Below are 17313 nucleotides of genomic sequence, written 5' to 3'. Positions count from 1 at the left end.
GAGATAAAATTTTAACAAAATTTTCTATAGAAATAAAATTTTGACAAAATTTTCTAGAGAAATAAAGTTTTGACAAAATTTTCTACAGAGATAAAATTTTGACAAAATTTTCTATAGAAATAAAATTTTGACAAAATTTTCTATAGAGATAAAATTTTGACAAAATATTCTATAGAAATAAAATTTTAACAAAATTTTCTATAGAGATAAACTTTTGACAAAATTTTCTACAGAGATAAAATTTTGACAAAATTTTCTATAGAGATAAAATTTTGACAAAATTTTCTATAGAGATAAAGTTTTAACAAAATTCTCAATAGAAATAAAATTTTGAAAAAAATTTTTATAGAAATAAAATTTTCCAAAATTTTCTATAGAAATGAAATTTTGACATAATTTTCAGTAGAAATAAAATTTTGACAAAATTTTCAATAGAAATAAAGTTCTGACAAAATTTTGTAGAAAATACAATTTTGACAAAATTTTCTATAGAGATAAAATTTTGACAAAAATTTCTACAGAGATAAAATTTTGACAAAATTTTCTACAGAGATAAACTTTTGACAAAATTTTCTACAGAGATAAACTTGTGACAAAATTTTCTACAGAGATAAACTTTTGACAAAATTTTCTACAGAGATAAAATTTTGACAAAATTTTCTATAGAGATAAAATTTTGACAAAATTTTCTATAGAGATAAAGTTTTAACAAAATTCTCAATAGAAATAAAATTTTGAAAAAATTTTTCATAGAAATAAAATTTTCCAAAATTTTCTATAGAAATTAAATTTTGACATAATTTTCAGTAGAAATAAAATTTTGACAAAATTTTCAATAGAAATAAAATTTTGACAAAATTTTGTAGAAAATACAATTTTGACAAAATTTTCTATAAAGATAAAATTTTGACAAAAATTTCTACAGAGATTAAATTTTGACAAAATTTTCTACAGAGATAAACTTTTGACAAAATTTTTTACAGAGATAAACTTGTGACAAAATTTTCTACAGAGATAAACTTTTGACAAAATTTTCTACAGAGATAAAATTTTGACAAAATTTTCTATAGAGATAAAATTTTGACAAAATTTTCTATAAAGATAAAATTTTGACAAAATTTTTTATAGAGATAAAGTTTTTACAAAATTCTCAATAGAAATAAAATTTTGAAAAAAATTTTTATAGAAATAAAATTTTCCAAAAATTTCTATAGAAATGAAATTTTGACATAATTTTCAGTAGAAATAAAATTTTGACAAAATTTTGTAGAAAATACAATTTTGACAAAATTTTTATATAAAGATAAAATTTTGACAACATTTTCTACAGAGATAAAATTTTGACAAAATTTTTTATAGAGATAAAATTTTGACAAAATTTTCTATAGAGATAAAATGTTGACAAAATTTTCTATAGATAACAAATTTTAACAAAATTTTCTATAGATATCAAATTTTGACAAAATTTTCTATTGAGATCAAATTTTGAAAAACTTTTCTATTGAGATACAATTTTGACAAAATTTTCTATAGGAATAAAATTTTGATAAAATTTTTTATAGAAACAAAATTTTGACAAAATTTTCTATAGATATCAAATTTTGAAAAAATTTTCTATAGGGATAAAATTTTGAAAAAAAAATCTAGAGAAATACAATTTTGACAAAATTTTCTTTAGAGATAAAAAAAATTTTCCATAGAAATAACATTTTGTCAAATTTTTCTATAGAGATAAAATTTTGACAAAATTTTCTATAGAGATAACATTTTTTTAGAAAATTTTCTATAGAGGGAAAATTTTTAAAAAAATTTTCTATAGAGATAAAATTTTGACAAAATTTTCTATAGAGATAAAATTTTGACAAGATTTTCTATAGAAATAAAATTTTGACAAAATTTTCTATAGAGATAAAATTTTGACAAAACTTTCTAGAGAAATACAATTTGACAAAATTTTCAATAGAAGTAAAATTTTCAATAGAAGTAAAATTTTCAATAATATTGACAAAATTTTCTATAGAGATAAAATTTTGACAAAATATTCTATAGAAATAAAATTTTGACAAAATTTTCTCTAGAAATAAAATTTTGACAAAATTTTCTGTACAAATAAAATTTTGATAAAATTTTATATAGAGATTAATTTTTGACAAAATTTTCTCTAGAGATAAAATTTTGAAAAAAAAAAAATTCTGTAGAAATACAATTTTGACAAAATTTTCTATAGAAATAAAATATTGAGAAAAAAAATTCCATATAAATAATATACCGAAAATTTAACAAAAATTTTGCAAAATTTTATTTCTATCGAAAACTTTTGCAAATTATCATTTCTATAAAAAAGTTTGCAATTTCTGTAGAACATTTTTCATATGTTGGAAACTTTGTCCAAATTACATTTGTATAGAAAATTTTGTTAAAATATCTTTTGTAGTGGAATTTTTATGAACATTTCTATAGGAAATTTTGTCATTTCTATATAAATGAAAATGTGCGAGGTACCTCTTAGTTGGGGGGAATTTCACTTCAACAAACCGTAAATAATAAAATTTTTTTTTGTAGAATTCTACCAACTGTAGCAAACGTTGTTTTGCTCAAATTAATTCTCGTAACGAATAATTGTTGTAATGTCATACTTTTCAATTGAAATAATACTTTGTAATATTATTATTTTTTAATTGAATATAAATCGCAGAGTCAAAACGTCGATTAGTCGAAACCCACTTTTGTATCTCTAAGGCTTACACTGGAAAGTCTCAGATCCTAAGGACTTAGGTGGTCTTTCCATTGCCAGGCACACAAAAAAAATTTTTCTGATTTATTCACGGAATTAATTGATCCAATTAATTTTGTTATTGAAATGTCTTCAATCACAGAAATGATAGTATCAATTAAAAAATTAATTGATGCTATTAATTCTTGTAATTGGTTTTTGTTTTAATTAAAACATTTATTGAATCAATTAAATTTTTAATTTCATTAGCTTCCCAGCTTACGTGTATACAATTTTTGCCTAGGAAACAAATTTTTTAATCAATTAAATTTTTAATTGAATATTTTTTAAAACTCAATTAAAATGTGTTTTTTTTTCTTAGTGAAATTCCACCAATGCCAATAAGATCTCCGTTATCTTCTTTTTCGATAATTCTACTAAGTTTCAATTTCTTTCATTAGCTTCCCAGCTTACGTGTATACAATTTTTTTCCTAAGAAAATGAGATCTTTTTATGGGGATCCTAAAATATATGTAGCATACATTTCCTCATTCACTTCTTGTTATCATCAAATCCAATTTTCAGATGCAGTTATAGCTCTACTCAAACAAAGCCTATAAAATGTTCATCCATTTTCCGGATGTATCATTATGGGGTAGTGTAATCAATCTTTATGGCCACAAAAACAGCTATTGGGTTTTTTGTTCACTTGTCTTCCAATCTTTTCTAGGCTGGAACGTATTTTGTCTTGAAATCACCAACATTGCTGACTCAATTTTCGCCTTGACGAGCAATGAATGGAAAGTATCAGTCTCATTTTTTTTTGTTTTTAGGAAAAAAAGTAAAAATATATTTGTATTTTGTTTTGTTTTTTTCTAACAAAACTCTCATATCCTTGTTATGGCTTTCCGGGTCCCCATTGTAATGAGAAAAATGCTTTGGTTTAATCAAACTCTAATGATTTCGATTAAAATTTCTGCTGACACAATGGCAATTTTCACTATAGCCATAATGGGTGTGTTTGCTTGCCGATGTGGAAAATAAAATAAAAATGGATATAAAACGAAATGACATGAACTTGGAATAAAATGGAGGGATGGACCAAAATAAGAATTGAAGAAATGAGACATAGAAAATAAAGAAAAGTAGGACAATTGTGAATATTTATTTTATTTAAATTGAAAAACATTTCACAAAAATCGGGGAGGGAAAAATGTGTGTGATCTAGAAAACCAATTGAACGATTTAGTAACAACCATAAACAATGGGTTAATTTAAGTAAAGAAAATTAAGAATTTTCCAATAAACGTTTCAAGAAAAACGTTTCCACCTTGGTTTCCCTTTCCTTATAAACCATCATAGTGGCCTCTTTAATTCCTTTGACAATATAACTTTTTTCTTACTTATTACACAATTGAGTTAGCTGTATGACAACAATGTTGGAAATGATTGTATGGAAGATAATCATATTATACTTGAAACAAGTTGTATTACTACCTCAAAAACAGTGTTGCTAGTATTTTTCCTATTTGAATCAAAAATTTTCCATTAAAAATCCCCCACAATTTTTTAACAACTATTTATGAAAAATAAACATAATTTATTTAGTTATATTGATATCTAAATATAAGGAATAGAATGCCGTATAATAAATGAAGGCTTTACTTCAAGTTTTATGATATAAAAAAGAAAATTAAACAATGTAGGCCCCATATAAATCGATTCCGATTTGGCTTGCGGACTTGGTTGCCACAGATGGTACAATTCTACCAAAAATGGTAGAGTTGTTTACAGTTTGGTAGACTGAAAGATTTCTTGAAGTTTTGGTAGATTTTGCAAAATATTCCCCTCCAACTAAGAGGTACTTAAATGTTCTATAAAATACAATTTTGACAAAATTTTCTATAAAAATAAAATTTTAACAGAATTTTCTATAGAAATAAAATGTTGACAAATTTTTCTATAGAACTAAAATTTTGACAAAATTTTCTATAGAAATACAATTTTGACAAAATTTTCTATTGAAATAAATATTTGACAAATATTTCTATAGAAATAAATTCTGACAAAGTTTTCCAAAGAAATAAAATTTTCTATGGAAATAAAATGTTGACAAAATTTTCTATAGAAATAAACTTTTGACAAATTTTTCTATAGATATAAAATGTTGACAAAATTTTCAATAAAAATAAATTTTTGACAAATTTTTCTAGAGAAATAATATTTTGACAAAATTTTCTATAGAAATAAAATTTTGACAAAATTTTCTATAGAAATAAAATTTTGACAAAATTTTCTATAAAAAAAATTTTTTTATAGATATAAAATTTGACAAAATTTTCTATGGAGATAAAATTTTGATAAAATGTTCTATGGAGATAAAATTTTGATAAAATTTTCTATGGAGATAAAATTTTGACAAAAAAATTTCTACAGAAATAAAATTTCCACAAAATTTTCTAAAGAAACAAAATTTGACAATATTTTCTATAGAAATAGAATTTTTAAAAAAATTTCTATAGAAATACAATGTTGACAAAATTTTCTATAGCAATAAAATGTTGACAAATTTTTTTTATAGAATTAAAATGTTTACAAAATGTTCTATAGAAATAAAATGTTGAGAAAAATTTTTATAGAAGTAATATTTTGACAAACGTTTCTATACAAATAAAATTCTAACAAAATTTTCTATAGAAATAAAATTTTGACAAAATTATCTATACAAATAAAATTCTAACAAAATTTTCTATAGAAATAAAATTTTTACAAAATTTTCTATAGAAATAAAATTTTGACAAAATTTTCTGTAGAAATAAAATTTTGAAAAAATTTCTATAGAAATAAAATGTTGATAAAATTTTCTATAGAAAAAACCATTAGACAAAATTTTCTATAGGAATAAAATGTTGACAAAATTTTCGAAAAAAATAAAATGTTGACTAAGTTTTTTATAGAAATGAAATTTTGACAAAATTTTCTATAGAAATAAATATTTGACAAATATTTCTATAGAAATAAATTTTTGACAAAATTTTCTATACAAATAAATTTTTGACAAAATTTTCTACAGAAATAAAATTTCCACCAAATTTTCCATAGAAATAAACATTTTCTATAGAAATAAAATGTTGACCAAATTTTCTCTAGAAATAAAATTTTGACAAAATTTTCTATAAAAATAAATTTTTGACAAATTTTTCTATAGAAGTAATATTTTGACAAAATTTTCTGTAGAAATAAAATGTTGGCAAATTTTTCTACAGATATAAAATTTGACAAAATTTGCAATGGAGACAAAATTTTGATAACATATTCTATGGAGATAAAATTTTGACAAAATTTTTTACAGAAATAAATTTTTGACAAAATTTTCAACAGAAATAAAATTTTCACCAAATTTTCTATAGAAATAAACATTTTTCCGTAGAAATAAAATGTTGACCAAATTTTCCATAGATATAAAATGTTGACAAAATTTTTTATAGGAATAAAATTTTGACAAAATTTCCATTAGAATAAAGTTTTGACAAAATTTTCTGTAGAAATAAAATTTTGACAACATTTTCTATAAAAATAAATTTTTGACAAAATTTTCTATAGAACTAACATTTTGACAAAATTTTCTTTAGAAACAAATTTTTCTCAAAATTTTCTATAGAAAAAAAAATTTGACTAAATTTTCTATAGATATAAAATTTTGACAAACTATTCTATGGAGATAAAATTTTGACAAAATTTTCTATTGAGATAAAATTTTGACAACATTTTCTATGGAGATAAAATTTTGACAAAATTTTCTATAGAAATACATTTTTGACATAATTTTCTACAGAAATAAAATTTCTAAAAAATTTTCTATAGAAATAAAATTTGACAATATTTGCTATAGAAATACCATTTTGACATAATTTTCTATAGAAATAAAATGTTGACAAAATTTTCTATAGATATAAAATTTTGACAAAATTTTCTATGGAGATAAAATTTCGACAACATTTTCTATAGAAATAAATTTTTGACATAATTTTCTACAAAAATAAAATTTACACAAAATTTTCTATAGAAATAATTTTTGACAATATTTTTAATAGAAATAAAATTTGACAATATTTTCTATAGAAATAATATTTTTACAAAATTGTCTATAGAGTTAAAATTTTTCCATAGAAATAGAATGTTGACCAAATTTTCCATAGATATAAAATATTGACAAAATTTTTTATAGGAATAAAATTTTGACAAAATTTCCATTAGAAATAAAGTTTTGACAAAATTTTCTGTAGAATTAAATTTTTTGACAACATTTTCTATAAAAATAAATTTTTGACAAAATTTTCTATAGAACTAACATTTTGATAAAATTTTCATTAGAAACAAATTTTTCTCAAAATTTTCTATAGAAATAAAATTTTGACTAAATTTTCTATAGATATAAAATTTTGACAAAATATTCTATGGAAACAAAATTTTGACAAAATTTTCTATGGAGATAAATTTTTGACATAATTATCTACAGAAATAAAATTTTGACAAAATTTTCTATAGAAATAAAATTTGACAATATTTGCTATAGAAATACCATTTTGACATAATTTTCTGTAGAAATAAAATGTTGACAAAATTTTCTATAGATATAAAATTTTGACAAAATTTTCTATGGAGATAAAATTTTGACAACATTTTCTATAGAAATAAAATTTGACAATATTTTCTATAGAAATAATATTTAACAATATTTTCAATAGAAATAAAATTTGACAATATTTTCTATAGAAATAAAATTTGACAATATTTTCTATAGAAATAATATATTTACAAAATTTTCTATAGAGTTACAATTTTCCATAGAAATAAAATTTTAACAAAATTTTCTATAGAAATAAAATGTTGATAAAATTTTTTATAGAAATAAAATTTTGACAAAATTTTCTATAGTACTAAAACAATGAAAAGGAAATTCCATATAAATAAAATTTTGAGAAAAATGTCTATAAAAATAAATTTTGAACAAAATCTTCTATACACGTAAAAATATTGATAAAAATTTTGTCACTCGTTCCAAAAATAATCCACCTAAATTTGGCGAAAATTTAACAAAAAAATCTTACTTTACAAAATTATATTTCTACAGAAAATTTTCTCAAAATTGTATTTCTCTAGGAAATTTCTCAAAATTTTATTTCTATAGAAAACCTTCGGTTTGCCATTTTTTATTAAGTTTGATATTCATATTACAATTACATTTGTTAGGGCTCATACTCATAATAAAATATGGCCCTGTAACATATTTATGGTTGTTTGGTTTGGAATTCGGAGCTCAGTTGCTATATGGGCTATATCAAATGGTGGACACATGTAATTGGCTTTAACTCTATATAGGGAGTTAAATTACCTCTAGATTTCAAATTGCGGCCAAATTAGTATAATAACAGTGTTCGGACTACGGTTGCCACTCGTGGCAAAAATAATGAACAAAATTTAAATAACATTTTACCAAAAATTTACTAAATTAAAAAAAATACTTTGAAGTTTTTGACAAAATTTTAATTATATAGAAAATTTCGTCAAAATACTCTTCTATAGAAAATTTTGTCAAATTTTACCTTTATAGAAACTTTTGTACAAATATTATTCTATTTCTACAGATAATTGTGTCAAACTTTTATTTCTTTAGAAAATGTTGCCAACATTTTTTTACTCTAGAAAATTTTTGTCAAAATTTTATTTCTATAGAAAATTTTGTCAAAATTTTATTTCAGCACAAAATTTTGCCAAAACCTTATTTCTATGGAAATTTGTTTCAAAAATTTTTTTTTGCTATTTTGTCAAATTTTTTCTATAGAAAATTTTGCCAAAATTTTATTTTTTTAGAAAATTTCGTCAAAAGTACCTTCTATAGAAAATTTCGTCAAAATGTACTTCTATAGAAAATGTTGTCAAATTCTACCTCTATAGAAACTTCTGTCAAAATTTTATTTCTATAGAATTTTTTTTATCAAAACCGACAAATTCAATTCACGAAGGAAGAGGAGCAGGATTTAAAAAATTGCCATATCTTGACGCAATAATACACAGACAAGGCAATTAACTTAAATTAAATTGGTACTAAAATCCATAAATGTAAATAGTAATAGTAGTTAAATAATTTATTGTTTGGTCTTGTTTGTTCGTGATTTTTATAATTAAATTTGAAAATTTCTGTTTTTTGTTTCACTTCAGCCTCGAGAATGGTTTTGACGAAGTCAACCGAAATACTGGAAATAAAAATTAAATACAAATATCAATCCTATGTTTTTTTAATCGACCTTCAGCCGAAAATTTACCTCTAGAGAAAATTGTGTTAAAATATACTTTTATAAATAATTTTATTAAAATTTTAGTTTTCTAGAAAATTTTGGCAAAATTTTGTTACTCTAGAAACTTTTGTCAAACTTTTATTTCTTAGAACATTTTGTCAAAATTTTATTTCTATAGAAAATTTTGTCGAAATATTATTTCTATAGAAAATTTTGCCAAAATATTGTTTCTATAGAAAATTTTGCCAAAATCTTATTTCTATAGAAAATGTCAAATTTTTTTCTATAGAAAATTTTGTCAAAATTGTATTTCTATAAAAATTTAAGTAAATCTTATTTGAAGAGGAATATTTTGCAAAATCTACCAAAATATCAAGAATTTTTCCAATCTACCAAATAGTAAAAATTCTACCATTTGTGGTACAATTGTACCAACTGCGGCAACGTGTGGTAGAATTCTACCAACTATGGCAACCGTGGTTCGGACTAAACTCGGCTAAACAATGTGGTCCTTATCACTGATTTTATTATAAAATCTGGTACCACTTTTTGAGAAGAAAGAGGTTCATCAGCTGTAATAGTTTAGTAGATTTAATGCCTAACTGTCAGCTTAGCTGCGACTCTAATCTTATCAAAACCAGTGACCCTCCTATATAAGACAATCACCAGATTTCCTTTCCTAAGTATACTAACGTTGTTTACATTTACCTCCGCCATTTCAGACTATCTCACATTTCCTTCCTTCCAATTAATATTCATCTAAAATAAATACTGCTGACATTTTTGTGATACATTTTGGTCATTATTTTTTCCAGGAAACAAATTGAGTTTTTTTTGGAATGGCAATCCACACAAAAAAAAAAACGAGAAAAACTAAACAAGAAATGTTTCATCAATGCTAAATGACTACTAACCTAATTTTCTTTTCTGAAATTTTATGGACATTAATTTCATTGAATTGATGAAGTACAATTGGACAAAGTGACAGCTAAATGCCCTCCATGTGACAGCATTCCACTTTACATCCTCTTCCTCGTAGAGCCCCCTTATCAATGGGATGGTGGCAGGATATACACACAGATATATGGTCATTGGATTCTCCCTAGTATTTATTCATACACATGTAGTGGTAACAGCAGTTACATCGACAAATAGCAGCAAAAACAAAACAGAAAAAAAGAAGACTCTCTTGCAAAACAAAAACTCCTGCCAGGATAACAAAAATATGCAATGATGTGTTAACAAAAATAATCACTCACTTTGTCAAAATCAATGGAGGTCGACTGTGTTTTTATGACCCTCTGTATATATATATATATGAACAAATGTGAGTTAATATACATGTATATGTGCAATATACTAACATGTGTGTGTGTGTATGTTTTTTCTCAAATACAAACGATTTTGGTTGATGCTAGAAGCTTTTCGCTTGACGCTTGCTGGCTACATGGTATAGAAATTCTATCCTTTGGATAAATGTGTATGTGTGCGTGTGTCTGTGTTTGTTGCTCTTCTATGGCTGTATGGGGGATTCATGTGCTGTTACATATTTTTCCAATGTATTGAGTGTAGAATTTTTATGGCCACCAATAGATAAAAACCATCCTCTAAAGGCCATGTCTTCTTCTATGGTATTTACAAACGGTTATCTGCTATTGACGACGAAGCCGTTGATGGTATTTGGAGAGACCCAGAAACCATAGAGTTACATATACTCCATTTGTTTTTCGTATGAACTTGATGGTGTGGAATGAAAGCGAACATGAAATGATTATGCTGAATAGACAAAAAAAACCAACAAAAATGTAAACATTACAGGAACTTGGAAAAACGCTCGATTTCAAAATATGATTCCAGCTGTGCTGAGATGATATTACATTGAGTTTAAGTATTTTGTGGAGAACGATTTTTGTGTGATTACCATTTAAAAATACAAAACAACCTCTAGTAATTGATATAAATCCTCATCTCTGCTTTATTGGTTGGACCGAGCCCACATAAAATTCGATAATGCAAAGTCCCACGTAACATTTCAATTGTCAACTTCTAAAAAGTGTTACAAAACGTATCACTTGCAGTTAAGGGGTGGCACTAATTTATAAGAAAAGGACAAAGATTGGCTTATTTGTTTGTTTCTTTTTTTTTTAAGAAAAACATATGAATTAAATGAATGATCCAAACTACCGCAGAATCGTTTTCATGCAGAATACGAGGGCTTTAGTGGCCATAATCTGAGCCAAATTTAGTAAATTCGAACAACTCTAAGATTTCAAAATAAGATTTTGTTACCGAAATTTTTTTTCTATTAAAACCAAAATTTTAAATAAAATATATAGCGCTTTATTTTGTTGCATTAGATATCTGCCACCCTATACAAAGCTCTGCGTATCTCTTGCACTGATACTGATATTTACACCTTGCACCACACTGAGGCACAGGGTATTATAAATTAGTGCATATATTTGCAACAACCAGAAGAAAACGAGAAGGAGATATGGTGTCTTTGGAGATAATGATGTCTTAGGCCCCTCAGCACGGTTACCGGCATGCCAAATTAAAAAAAAAAAATGTTGCAGTTCTTCATCAAATTTGTGTTTTTAATGTGAAAAAAGTTTTTCTTTTAATGAAATGTTTAATTATTTTATTTTAATACATATTATGATACTATATTTTAGATATTAATCAATATCATATATTATGATTTTTCCTATTAGCGACAACCTGTTGGGTGCATAAATAACCCTGGAGTTGTAAATGTTTCGAATTTTTAATGTTTCAACAAAATTTCATTTCAAATACAAAATGTTGTCGAAACTTTATTTCTATACAACATTTTGTCAAAATTTTATTTCTACAAAAAATTTTGTCAAAATTTTAGTTCCATAGAAAATGTTGTCAAAATTGTATTTCTATAGTAAATTTTGTCAAAATGTTATTTCTTTGGAAAATTTTGTCAAAATCTCATTTCTGTAGAACATTTTGTCAAAATTTTATTTCTATAGAAAATTTTACTTCTACAGAAAATTTTGTCAAAATTTTATTTCTATAGAAAATTATGTCAAAATTTTATTTCTGTAGAATATTTTGTCAAAAGTTTATTTCTATAGAAAATCTTGTAAAAATCATTAATTTTTCTATAGAAAATTTTTAATTTTATTGTATTTCTATAGACAATTTTGTCAAAATTTTATTTCTATAAAAGATTTTGCCAAAATTTTATTTCTATAAAAGATTTTGCCAAAACTTTACTTTTATAGAAAATTGTGTCAAAATTTTATTTCTATAGAAAATTATGTCAAAAATTTATTTCTATAGAAAATTATGTCAAAAATTTATTTCTATAGAAAATTTTGTCAAAATTTTATTTCTATAAAAGATTTTGCAAAAATTTTATTTCTATAAATGATTTTGCCAAACTTTTATTTCTATAGAAAATTTTGTCAACATTTTATTTGAATAGAATATTTTATTAAAATTTTGTTTCTATAGAAATTTTTCTCAAAATTTTATTTCTATATCATTTTTTTCCTAATTTTATTTCTATAGAAAATTTTGTCAAAATTTTATTTCTGTAGAAAATTTTGTCAAAATTTTATTTCTATAGAAAATTATGTCAAAATTTTATTTCTATAGAAAATTTTCTCAAAATTTTATTCCTATATAAAATTTTTTCCTTATTTTATTCCTATAGAAAATTTTGTAAAAATTTTATTTCTATATAAAATGTTGTCAAAAGCTTATTTCTTAGAAAATTTTGTCATAATTTTATTTCTATAGAAAATTTTGTCAAAATTTTATTTCTATAAAAAATTTTGTCAAAATTTTATTTCAATAGAAAATTGTGTCAAAATTTTATTTCAATAGAAAATTGTGTCAAAATTTTATTTCTATAGAAAATTTTGTCAAAATTTTATTTCCATAGAAAATTTTGTCAAAATTTTATTTCTATATAAAATTTTTCCCTTATTTTATTCCTATAGAAAATTTTGTAAAAATTTTATTTCTATATAAAATGTTGTCAAAAGCTTATTTCTATAGAAAATTTTGTCATAATTTTATTTCTATAGAAAATTTTGTCAAAATTTTATTTCTATAAAAAATTTTGTCAAAATTTTATTTCAATAGAAAATTGTGTCAAAATTTTATTTCAATAGAAAATTGTGTCAAAATTTTATTTCTATAGAAAATTTTCTCAAAATTTATTTCTATAAAAGATTTTGCCAAAACTTTACTTCTATAGAAATAGTTTTGTAAAATTTTATTTCTATAGAAAATTTTGTCAAAATTTTATTTCTATAAAAGATTTTCCCAAAATTTTATTTCTATGAAGGATTTTGCCAAAACTTTACTTCCATAGAAAATTTTGTCTAAATTTTATTTCTATAGATAGTTTTGTAAAATGTTATTTCTATGGAAATTTTATCAAAACTTTATTTCTATAAAAAATTTTGCCAACATTTTATTTCTAAAAAAGATTTTGCCAAAACTTTTTTTCTATAGAAAATTTTGTCAAAACTTTATTTCTATAGAAAATTTTGTCAAAATTTTATTTCTATGAAAGATATGGCCAAAATTTTATTTCTATAAAAGATTTTGCCAAACTTTTATTTCTATAGAAAACTAGCGTAACTTGGCCCGCTTCACTGCGCCTGCCGAAGCGTATTTTTAGGAACATTTTTCGTTAACTTAGTCGACCATATCCTTCGTGCTGAAAACAAATTCGAAAAGATTTGAGTTCTTTCACACAAATCGGACTACTTGCTTTTTCGTTTATAGGTACAATTACGGCGGATATGCATATGTAAAACGGTTCGTCTTAAAAAATGTCGGGGAGAGGGTGTACCCTATCCTCCAAATTTTTTAAATAATGTTCTGTATTCAAGTAGTCAAGTTCTATATTTCTTGTGAATTTTAAGTGTGGGAGATCGGTCTATATGGGGGCTATACTAAGACATGGACCCATACTCACCATTTTCGGCACACCTCTTTATTATTCTGAAATTCTAGATTTCCAATTTCAGGCAAATTGGATAAAAACTACGCCCAATACCTCATATCAGGAGATCGGTCTATATGGGGGATATACCAAAACCTGAACCGATACTCACCATTTTCAGCACACCTATTTATGGTCCTAAAATACCTCTAGATTTCAAATTTCAACCAAATTGGATAATACTACGGATTCTAAAAGCCCAAGGTAAAATCGGGAAATCGGTCCATATGGGGGCTATACCTAAACATCAACCGATAGTCAATATTTTTGGCACACCTTTTTATGGTTCTAAAATACCTCTCGATTTCCATTCAGGCGAATCGGATAGAAACTACCGACTCTAGAAGCCCTAGAAATATAATCGGGAGATCGGTCTATATGGGGGCTATACCAAAACATGGACCGATACTCACCATTTTTGGCACACCTCTTTGTGGTCCTAAAATATCTCTTGATTTTCTTTTTAAGACAAATCGGATAATAACTACGATTTCTAGAAGCCCAAGAAGTAAAATCGAGACATCGGTCTATATGGGGGCTATACCAAACCCTAGACCGATACACACCATTTTCGGTACACCTATGTGTGGTCCTAAAATATCTCTTGATTTCCAATTTCAGACAAATCGGATATAAACTACGATTTCTATAAGCCCAAGACCCCAAATCGGGAGGTCGGTTTATATGGGGACTATCTCAAAATCTGGACCGATATATCCCATCTTCGAACTTGACCTGCCTGCAGACAAAAGACGAGTTTGTGCGAAATTTCAGCACGATTGCTTTATTATTGAAGACTGTAGCTTGATTACAACCGACAGACAGACAAACAGGCAGACAGACGGACATGGCTACATCGTCTTAGAATTTCTCCCTGATCAAGAATATATATACTTTAGATAGTCGGAAATCGATATTTCGATGTGTTACAAACGGAATGACAAACTTATTATACCCATTCTATGGTGGTGGGTATAAAGGGAACCCTCTCCCCAACTTCGCTCCACTCCGACCTTATATCGGACTATTACGTACCCTATATTAGTTTCACAACTACTCAATAGTCCCTATAAATTCTATCGAAGTAAATCGACAAAGTTTATTTCAATTTTCCCCTTCCCCAACCAGATATCGAAAAATCATATACTAATTTAAAAATCATGTATAAATTAAAAATCATGTATAAAATCATATAGACTATATCCGTCCGTCCGTCTGTCTGTGAAAACATTTTTATAATCAAAATCGCAGTTTTGATCGCAGTTTTGGTCCCATCGACTTCAATTGTAGCACAAGTATGTCTTTCTAATCAGAAAGCAACCCTATTGATTTTGGAAGAAATCGTTTCAGATGTAGATATAGCTCCCATTTATTGCTTTCGTCCGATATGCAATTATATGGCCCCAGATTTGCTTTAAATGTTGCACAAGCAGTCGTAACTTATGCCAAATTTGGTCGCTTCATATTTAGATATAGCTCCCATATATATTTTTCCTCCGATTTAGACTCATATAGCCACAGAGGCCAAAGTTTTACTCCGGCCAATGTTTTGAAATTTCGTACATATTAACATTTAGAGATGTATGCCGTAATCGGCATAGATTTAGATACAACCTCCATGTATATGTCCTTTCGATTTGGGCAAATATGGCCATAATAACCACATTTGCCTTTTAAAATCACTAGTGCTATGATTTCTTTTACATTTCTATAATTTTTTTTTTTGAGAGAAAACAAAATAAGTCTGGTTTTTAAATTTATGTTTTGAAAATTTTCAAGAAAATCTCGAAGCATTCTGCCCATATATTTCGATTTAAAGAATGAAAATTCAATTGTTTTATTTATTAGCCAGATACCACCAATTTAATCATTGATGTATAGATAGCCCCTAAGGGCCATTCACATTTTCTTGCTGATAAATCACACTGGATATTGGCAATATCTCTTAAATATTGCCGTTATTGCCATTACTTTGATTTGATTTGTGTTTATTTGTATTTATGTGTGAGAAAAGCTAAAGGTTTGAGGTAGTTTTCCTTCGAAGCGTAAATGATGAAGGACTAGGATTTTGTTTTTTTTTCCTAAGGCCGACAAAAGGTAAGGCTAAACTCTTTCCGAAGAATATGGCTTCACATGTGTATGGGGGTAATTTAGAATGTGTGTGTGTGTGTATTTCCATAAAAACCATGTGAGCTCAAAGACCTCCAGTTAAGCCTATGGTCGGTCCTCTACCTTTATTTTTCTCGTGTGGATTTCCTATAATTCATTTGTTTTTATTTGTTCTCTGTGGGCCTTGAAATTGTTTTCGTCTTATTATTTTTTTTTTTTTGCTTCATACTTCTAAAGCAAGTGTTTGATTTGAGCTGTTATTTTGTAATTTATTTGTTTTTCCTACTTTTTTGGCTTACCTTATTTTTATTGGTGGTATGAAGAGGGGGTTGAGTAAGAAGGTTGAGGCAATAAAATCGATATTTTTTGGATTTCTTTTGTTTTTCTGTTGGACTTAACAGAAAACCAACATTCGAAGGTCCTTACTGATTACCTTTATTTTTTTCGCCTGAATGCCTATGAAGTAGACTATCCATGTTTAAATGGATTTCAATGAAGCGCAAAGCCAATCAATAAAACTGTCTATAATAATAATAATATTGGAAACACGATAATAATAATAACATTTGTTGAAGATTATGGTGATGGCGATAATTTTTTTTTTTTTTTTGAGAAGAAAAACAAATCAAAAATTTGAAATTTAAAATTTAAAATTTAAAAAATGTAATATTAATAAAGTGAATAAGAATCAAAGATTCAATTCAATTCTATTCTATTTCAAGGAGTTGGTTGAAGTGGGTTTTTAGAGGTCTATTTATTTGTTTAGAGTTTCATATCCCAGCAAAAAAAAAATTAAGTAATTCCACAAACATATCTTTGAAAGCGCATCCCGGAATCCAACATGAAGTTATTTTTCACTTCCGATGCAGTCCTTTTGGACAAGTACACAAACATATCTTTGAAAGCATCCAGGGATCCCTTATAGATTTTTTCCACTTCCCATGGAGTCCTTTTGGAAAAGAAAGTACGGAATTAGGGCGTTTTAAGTGAAAATTTAAGTTCTGGACAATTAATTTTCGCAAAAAAATATAGAAATTTAATAAAAAAGTAAAAAAAAAAATAGTAAAAAAAATTTTAAAAATTCATCCCCGCTGGGATTTAAACCTGTGCCGTTTGACTTTTTCACTTCTATGGAAGTTCTTTTCAGAAGGTTTTTCAAATTACCATAATTTTTTAATTTTTTGTTGTTTTTTAAT

General features: G+C 25.2%; 1 protein-coding gene across 1 annotated transcript in view; it reads right to left on the bottom strand.

Annotated features, from left to right (window-relative positions):
- Positions 1-17313, bottom strand: part of tei (irregular chiasm C-roughest protein teiresias) — a 470430-nt gene that overhangs the window by 209485 nt on the left and 243632 nt on the right. The window lies entirely within an intron of this gene.

The sequence above is a fragment of the Haematobia irritans genome, chromosome 5 (assembly GCF_050003625.1).
Source record: "Haematobia irritans isolate KBUSLIRL chromosome 5, ASM5000362v1, whole genome shotgun sequence".
Lineage (NCBI taxonomy): Eukaryota > Metazoa > Arthropoda > Insecta > Diptera > Muscidae > Haematobia > Haematobia irritans.
This window is presented reverse-complemented; position numbering and strand designations above follow the sequence as displayed.